The sequence below is a fragment of the Bos javanicus genome, chromosome 3 (genome assembly GCF_032452875.1).
Source record: "Bos javanicus breed banteng chromosome 3, ARS-OSU_banteng_1.0, whole genome shotgun sequence".
NCBI lineage: Eukaryota > Metazoa > Chordata > Mammalia > Artiodactyla > Bovidae > Bos > Bos javanicus.
Window position 1 is genome coordinate 121,007,033 of NC_083870.1, and position 8,783 is coordinate 121,015,815.

The window sequence follows — 8,783 nt, forward strand, 5'->3', positions numbered from 1 at the left end:
GACTGCTGTTTCCTTTTCTAGGCCCAAAGCCTCTTTCACTGGTCAGAGGCAACACTCACCTGTGCCCCTCCCTGATCAGGCACAAGCAAACCAGCTGCCCTCACCTGAAAGGGTGTTAGTCTCTCAATCATGTCCCTGTGACCCCATGGACTGCAGCCCACCAGGCTCCTTTGTCCATGGGATTTTCCAGGTAAGAATACTGGAGTGGGTTGTCATTTCCTTCTCCAGGGGATCTTCTCGACTCAGAGATGGAACCCAGGTCTCCTACATTACAGGTGTATTCTTTACCATCTGAACCACCAGGGACATGCATAAGAAACTGTTACCTCCCAAAACTGGGGTCAGAAGGCTGGGCATGTGGTTCAGGCTCTACAAGGCATTTCACATCCTCCTAGTATCTCCTCTTGTCTCCCTAAGAAGCTCTTACATCTCAGGACACCTCTAACCAATACCCTCTTTTGATGGGAGCTAGTGCTCAGCAGTTAACATTTTCAGCCCAGAGAGACACAGCCTGTGCTTTAGACCATGGCAAACCCTCCCAGCTAGCCCAGTCCATCCAAATCTCTCCTGTTCCTCAGATCCCATGGCCAACAGAGAGTCCCTGAGTCTGTTCAGCGGGCAGGCTCCCACAGTGTCCAGGGCTGAAGCTACTCCCGCCCCCGTGTCCCCTCGGCCCTAAATGATGAGCCCGCACTCCTGGGAATGCAGGGGCCCCTGTGTGCTTCTTTTGGGGCTGCTGCTGGGCCTTCTTCCTCCTTGAGCCAGAGCAGGGAGCTGGCTCAGGCAGGCCCCTGAGTAGGGGTAGGAGGGGACGAGCGGTCAGTCCCTCCGACTCCTGCGGGCCGGGCCCTGCGGGAGGAGGTGCTGGGGGCTGAGAGCGGGCTTAGCCTGCTCAGCAGTCAGGACTCAGGGTGCATTCGGGGGAGGCTGAACCTACTGGGGAGTGGTGACAATGTTGATGGTGACAAGCTGTTTCCATCTCTGTACGAGCTGGTCCAGTTCACCAAGTTCTCCCAAAACTAACGCCCGTATATAAACACTCTTCCTCTGGCAACAGGGGGTGGGCTGAGTGTTTTCCAGGAAACTCCTCACTAACCTCTGGGAAAGATTCTGACAGAGTCTCTGATGAAGCAACAAATGTCCGCTTTGGTTAGGAATCAACAAGGAGTCAAGTCTGGCACATGGATGTCAATGCTATGTAGCAGCCTCGAAGGGAGGGGAATTTGGGGGAGAAAGGATGCATGTGTGTGTTTGGGTGAACTGTTCCCCTTGGTGTCACTTGAAACTGTCACAACACTGTTTGTTAAGGGGCTACACCCCAAATACAAAGCAAAAGTTAAAAGAGAGAACGTGTGACCAAACACAAAGAGAAGACACTGGATGATCTGAACATTGGCTTCAAAAGTGCATTTTGGTAACACAGAAAACTACAGTATTTTTAAATCCTAGTTTATGATTTAGAGTCTATGATATTTAGGTGACTGATCAATTGTTTAATACAGGCACTGACAAAAATACAAGCTAAAGGCTAAGCAGTTTTAATATCATTAATTTCACACTACAGTCTAAAGCCAGGGCACATAAGTCTACTTATCTGTCTCCCTCCCTCCAACTCCCTCTCTCTACAGTTTTAAGATTTGTGTCACCAGTGAGCTCGCTCCAGCTCTCCTGCAACACACACCCTTCATTCTGTGGGAGAAGTGATAACACTCGTTTACACTAGTGTAAGTGAGGAGGTGACGCACGGTGACAGAAGGAAGGAGACTGGCGGGGGCTTGGCCCGGCCTAGGCCTGGGGGCTTTGCCCGGACCCTCACTCCCTCTCTCACTGCTGATCATAACAGGGGCCTGGAGAAGCCTGTGAGGAGCCCTGGCCAAGAACCTTCATGCACGTCTCGCCATTTACATCGTGAGCATGGAGTTTGCACAAAGATCTTCAAATTTCTGTTTTTTCCTGACTTCTTTAGTCTTCATTAGTCTTCTCACCAGGGGTGTCGTTAACTAAATCAGCCTATATATTATTAATATTAACATATATCATGGATATATACATATTATATTAAAATAATGATAGTACATAACATTTAATATTTATTTACATTATATGCATGTATTTATGTAGCATTATGTTGTACTAAATTAAATTAATAAATATAAATAAACTAGCATAGCGATATGAGTATATATTACTCCTCAGAGGCAGACCTTTGCCTTTTATGCAGTCAACTCTGCCTGCTGACCACATTTTGTTTGCCAGAAAAAAATGAAGACTGAGGCCAGAGTGAAAAGTGAGGGGAAGGCAGGCAGAGAAGACCCAACCTGAAATTACAGGGAGGCATAATTGAATCACTCAAGTGCAACAAGAAGTGTCTTCCGGAGACCAGCCTGAGGTGAGGGGACTGGATGCGACCCCGTACCTGGCCTGGCCGGTGGGCACCTTCTGGGGTGGGGTGAGCGGGAGGGCGCCTCCTCCGGGAGTCTCTCCACTGGCTCCTCTGAGGACCCGCTCTTCCTCCCCAGGCTCTGCTGCGACCTGTGTGCTTTGCCTCCAGGAGGCCCGTTTCCTGCCCTCCACTTTTCTCCTACCATCTCTCTTTCCTGGATTCTCTCGACTGCTACCGGCCAGGCTGGAGACACAGGCATCACAAGACCTTCCCCGCAGCCCGTGAGCTGTCCTCGCCCCGCCCTCCTCCTTTAGCGCTGGGTTAACGGGGTGCCTGGTGTTCATTGCTGAGACTTTTCTTGCTCCCAATTTCCTCCATTCCTGATGGTGGGATGCGCAGGGCAACTGAAGACATTTCTGAATTTCCCCGAATGTGGATGCTAGATGAACCTAGTTTGCTTATAGCAGAATCGTGTTGTTCTAAAGAAAGATTTTCATATTCGTATTGAAAACCACTGGAAAAGCTCCAAACAGGAAATGGTGACACCTCAAAGTCATACTGTTACATGACAAAAGCAAGTTGTAAAACAACACACATTATTTGATTAACTGAACTAAAAATGAACCTATATTATCTGCGTGTAAATAAATATATATTTGAAAATGTTTTCTAAAAAGCTGGAGGAATATATACAAGTGAACCACAGATACTTTGATAAGGATGAAAGAGAAATTCTACTTTTACTCTAAATTATCCAGTTTCTTTTTGGGTGTACTTTTAACTCAGGAGGAACTTGAACGAGAGTGTATATTGTTTGCATTTAAATAAACAGTACATATGATTGTACAGAACCAGCTTATCATAAAAACTGAATCAATGTATTTCAGAGTCAAACAAATGATAAGCTGCATAGAAGAGAGTGAATATCTGCTGAAGGGCTAGAGACAGAAAGAGCACATGAGCAGCACAAACAGTGAAATGCTGGCTGCACACTGCTGTCCCCTCCAGTCACTGGGTCATTCCCTGAACACTGGCTGGGTTTAAGGCAGCCTGGAAGTCAGTCACCTGTCCAAGGCACGTCTGAATTGATGCCAGGCCCATAGTGAAGACAAGTTTTAATTAGCAGCTCTCAGAGGTAGAAAATGTTATTCTCTAAACTTATTTTGGCCTGTTCCATAATGGATTGTTCCAGTAAAAACAAAACACTCAAACCAACATTAAAAACCACCCTTTTGGTGTACCTGAAAGCTTTTGCCATTTTAGAGCTTTCTCTTTTGCTGTCATCTCTTAAACATGTAAAATAAATACAGTTCAGTCCCCTGCAGGAGGGGCCACTCAGGGAGCTCTGGGCCTCAGTCGTTCCTAGGAATAAAAGTGGCAAAGAGCAGTTTTGCTCCAGAACTCTCAAGGCATTTTGGTGTGGGATAATCGGGACCCGTGGAAAGCATATGAAAGCCTGATACTGTTTCTTACATCTGCCACAGCTCAGTGATTTTCAATATCTTACTTTCTGTAACCAAAGATTGAGAATGCTCAGGAGAGAGCGTAAATATAACTACATACTCGTTATAAATAGCATATAAGTAGGAAGTGTAGTCAGATGTGAGTCTAAGTTACCTTAATATCCTAGTTCCTGTGGCTCTCAGTCCATAAGGCTCAGACTACATTCCTCGGGCACCTCTGCAGACTGCACAGTAGGTGGCGCTTTCAGCCTGTTTGAAACAGTTCCCGGGCTTTGGCTTGTTTACTTGCTTTTTAACTGTTTTACCACCATTGTACAGAAAACAGAGTAATTTGGTACATAAGTGTGTGAAGTCCAGATCAATGTCATGGGAGCAATTCCAGAAGAACACAAAGCCATATAACTGGATCTGCAGGAAGCATTTACAAATATCCACAGAAAAGACTTTACCTCTACGTAGATCCAAACTGAAAACAGAAAGTGAAAGTCACTCAGTCCTGTCCGACTCTGCGATCCCTTAGGCTGTAGCCCGCCAGGCTCCTCTGCCCATGGAATTCTCCAGGCAAGAACACTGGAGTGAGTTGCCATTCTCTTCTCTAGGGAACCGTCCCAACTCAAATTATCCGGTAATAAAACACTTTAGGGTTTGTGTCACAGATGCTCTTTGCTACTTTGATTCCTGGTAATGACAGAATCTCAGGCCGACCGGGGACCCGCCCTAAAGCAGTTTGTGTCCTGTGACCCTGGTCAGACACATAGACTTTAGTTCGGTTTTCTTGTTTGGAAACAATTTGACCTAGCTGCTCACAAGCGAAAAACAAACTACTAGACGTTAAAATGTTCCAGTAGAGTACAGTCAGGTGCTCTTGATTCTAGAAACTTCAAAGGATGTTTTTAAGCCTTGTCAGCCACCAGCTTCTCTTGATTCTGAAAGCTAGGTTTACTAGGGACCGGCAGCAGTGGAAGTGTGATGAAATCACTGTAGCGGTGTTGTGCTTCAAAGCACAGGATCTGTACAGACTAGGAACAAAGATAAAATATTCTGAAGGGGTAAATCCAGGGCATTTACTCTTATCTGAACAAAAGCTGGTGCACAGACACATTTTATGCATCACTTCAGGGAGGGCACAGGCTCCCTGGGCTCTCCAAATCCCTCAGGTGAAGAGCTCCTGGCCTGGGAGTGAAAGAAAGCAAAGGCAGCCCTTCCCTCTTCCCCATTCCGACCTCTGGTCCCATGAGAGGGAAGGTGGACGCTCAGCATGCTGTCCCAGCCGCAGGGCTGCCAGAGGAGTTACAGGAGCAGACCTGCCCAATGGTGCCTCTGCTTCCTGCCTGCTGCCGGGCCTTGTGAGAAGGCCCCAAGGAGATCTAGGAAAAGCAAAGGGGAGTCCAACTCAGCAGAGCAGCCCCGAAGCACAGGGAGTTAAAGAAACAAGAAGCACGAGTCAGGTCAAGGAAGGACCCCTTTCTGAAGGCTGCACTGATAATGGATGAGGCTGAAGCTTCCCGCTCCCTCCCCACGGGTCTCTGGGTCTGCAGGCACTTCCAGTTTGCCTCACCGTGAGCAGCGGCTGCTTGTCAGAAGGCAGATCTTTTCTACCATCAATAAACTGTCTTTTCCCCCCTGTCAGCCCTGTAATCTGGCACTAGATGCACCTTGCTCCATTGGCTGCTAACACTTCTGTAAAGGGAGATCTAACTGTCGAGAGTTCAAAATTCCAGGGGTCTGTGGAGTCCCGCCACCAATTCACTCCCCAGAGCTGTGTCTGAATGAAGTAAAAACGCTCATTACAGGCTTAGAATTGAAGACACTAAAGTGAGAACATGAATGAATTTAGAACGTTTGGAAAGTCTGATTTTAAAAGTACTTGTTTATCTTTAAAGTCCAATAAGAAACATTTACTCTTGCTTGTCTTGTCTGAGGAATAAACACGGAAAGATACTTACTGAAAAAAAGCTACAAAATCTGAGGCTTTGAAGAAGGGAATTAAAAGAGAATGGGTCTCATGAAGAGTAACTCCTTTCAGACGGAGAAGCTGAGAGGAGAAAGAAATTGATTTAAGAAAAGATCTTACTATTAGAGCTGAGGCCATCTGCCATTTAGTCAAATTTGCTTTTCTGCATGCAGGGTCACCTTATACAGACTCGTACAGACACACAATACAGCTACCATCTCCACTGATACACAGAGGGGTGCCCTGGCCACTGCTTCAGACCACTTGTGGGCACTCAGGATGCTCAGGACTCTGTCTTATGTGTCCCTGGGAAGTGACTCCCAGGAGGTCCATCCACTGAGCCGAGTTCCACTCTGTTTCCAAGCAGCCCTTTAAATCCCTGAGGCCAGCGCCCCTCTCTCACCACATAAAATGTCCCCCCGTGTGTCACTGCTCCTCATCAACATGGCTGCTGCTTTTATAATCAGTCTTCAGATATGGTCACCTGATTCTGTTATTTTTTATTATGCTGAAGTCAGTCAAGTGTCTTATATCTTACTAGCATATTAATATGTCAGATTCAGAGAAATAATTCAAGGATGAAGCCAACTGATTATCCTCCTATCCATATGAAGTATAAATATAATCTCTGGGAGATGGTGAAGGACAGGGAAGCCTGGTGTGCTGCAGTCCATGGGGTCGGAAAGAGTTGGACGTGACTGAGTGACTGAACAATGATAAAATATTATCTCAATTGATAATGAATGTACAGTGCATAAGAGAAAGTGGGAGAAAAGTATTTTAAAAATTGGACAAGCTTAGCTAATAAAATTAGCGGTTGCAAATGTTGTTTGAGGGAAGAACATAATGAATTATGAAATTTTCCTCTTATGTGAAAGGAAAACAGCAAAAGTCACAGAACATTCTCATGAGTAGACATATTTATTTATTTAGAAACTGCTTATTTTGTGTGAACCAATTTCCATTTTAAGAGTTTGTGGGGTTTCCATAATGGCTCATGGTAAAGAATCCTGCCAATGCAGGAGACATGAGTTCAATCCCTGGTCCAGGAAGATACCACATGCCTTCAGAGGAACTAAGCCTGTGAACCCCAACCATCAAGCCTGTGCTCCACAGCCTGAGGGCCACAGCTCCTGATCCCATGCTCTGCTACCACTGAAGCCTGGGGGCCCTGGGGCCCACGCTCCATAACAAGAGAAGCTGCTGCAACGAGAAGGCCAGGCACCACAACCAGAGTGCTCCCCACTCACCGCAACCAGAGCAAACCTGTGCAGCAGCAAGGACCCAGCACAGCCCCCACCCAAGAAAAGAGCCTGTGAAAGAACAGCTGAAGCCCACCCAGTGCTGTGCCTACCCATCCAGTGGCCTGAGCAGTGGGCGCTGCAGGCCAGCCTTCGGCGGAACTGCGGAGTAGGCAGCGAGCTCGCCTGCCCGCCTGTGGACTAGGCCAGCACCTCAGATCCAGTAGCGTTGCACTCAGGTGCTGAAGTGACCCATTCACGGTGAAGTCCTCCTTGGTCAGAGCTTGCTCAGCTGCCACCTGCTCTTCCCTTTTAATCTCTTCAGAATCTGCAGATGTGGAGATCATGCATGACCTCCCAAGAGTGTTCACAGGAAAGGATGCCGCGCACAGGCAGAACTTCCCCGGTGAGCATCCGCCAAGTCAGACCCACCGACTTGATGTCATCTCCAGAGTGCAGAGGAGACTCCGTGTCACACAGACTGATGGTAAGAAGTTCACATACATGCCTCTGGGAGAGGCTGGCGGTCAGCCCTGGCCTCGTAACCACCAGGAGTCTTGGCTCCTGGAAGCTGCCTGGGTCTGGTTAGTGGAGGCTCCAGGAGCGAAGCGGCTGACCAGAGGAGCGGTGGCAGCAAACTGCAGCTCAGCTCGCTGGCGAGGGTTCCTGGAAGACGCAGCAGGGACAGCAGCTGGGTTTTCAGTGGCAACGATGGCATGAGCTGCCTACAGAAGCTTCTCCCAGGTTCTCTTCGGATTCCTAGTGTAGACGCCACCACTTTTCCTTCTGTAGATGTACTGCTCCGTTGGGAAGTAAAGGTCCGTGCTACCTAAGTGGGCCCCTGCTGCAAGGAACGTGATGCCGTCATCCTTCATTTGCCGGACAGCAAGGACCCAGGATAGTGTAAAAGATTCACTTCCCGTTATGACAAGAATCCAGACAGTGCCGTATGGACCACTGTCTGGGTAGCGTGGGAAAAGCCCGAGAAGATGTTTTAGAGAAGCCAGATAATCTGATAAAACAAACTTGACTTTCATTCAGTTTGTAGAAATAACGCTGTGAGTTTTATTCTTTAGAGGTTTAAATTTTTTGTACTGTCTTGGCATTTCTGAGAAACTTATAATACATGTACAAGGTTCAAGAACCTAGAAATATAAAATACTTCATATTCCATTGTTCTTCCTACCCCCTCCCTTCTTGTCAAGGCCCTGCTGCTTCCACAGTCAGCCATGTGTTTTGTTTCTCAGGAATAGCTTCCGGAGGTTTATTTATTTTTTCTAATTATTTATTTGGCTGTGCCCGCAGGACGTTTGCCATGGGAACTCTTATCTGTCGCATGTGGGTTCTAGTTTCCTGACAAGGGATTGAACTCAGGCCCCTACAATGAGAGTGCAGAGTCTTAGCCCCTGGATCAAGAGAGACGGCCCAGAATGTCATTTTATGGATACACAAGCAACTATGAATATCTATTTCTTCTTCACTCCACATGTGGTGCTAATGTGGAGGAGGTGCTAACCCACCTCCCTGTGCAGGAGACATAAGGGACTCAGATTCAATCCCTTGGTCTGGAAGATCCTCTGGAGCAGGAAATGGCAACCCACTCTAGTATCCCTGCCTGGAGAATCACCATGAGCAGAGGAGCCCGGTGGGCTACAGTCCATAGTGTCAAAAGTGTGGGACATGACTGAGTGACTGAGCACAACCACATTTAAAACCATACATGGTCGCACACTGTGCACAGT

The 8,783-nt window shown here is 47.3% G+C and overlaps 1 pseudogene; it reads right to left on the minus strand.

Annotated features, from left to right (window-relative positions):
* Positions 1–4,739: 4,739 nt before the first annotated feature.
* On the minus strand, positions 4,740–8,078 carry LOC133245242 (small ribosomal subunit protein uS2-like; annotated as a pseudogene).
* Positions 8,079–8,783: the final 705 nt, after the last annotated feature.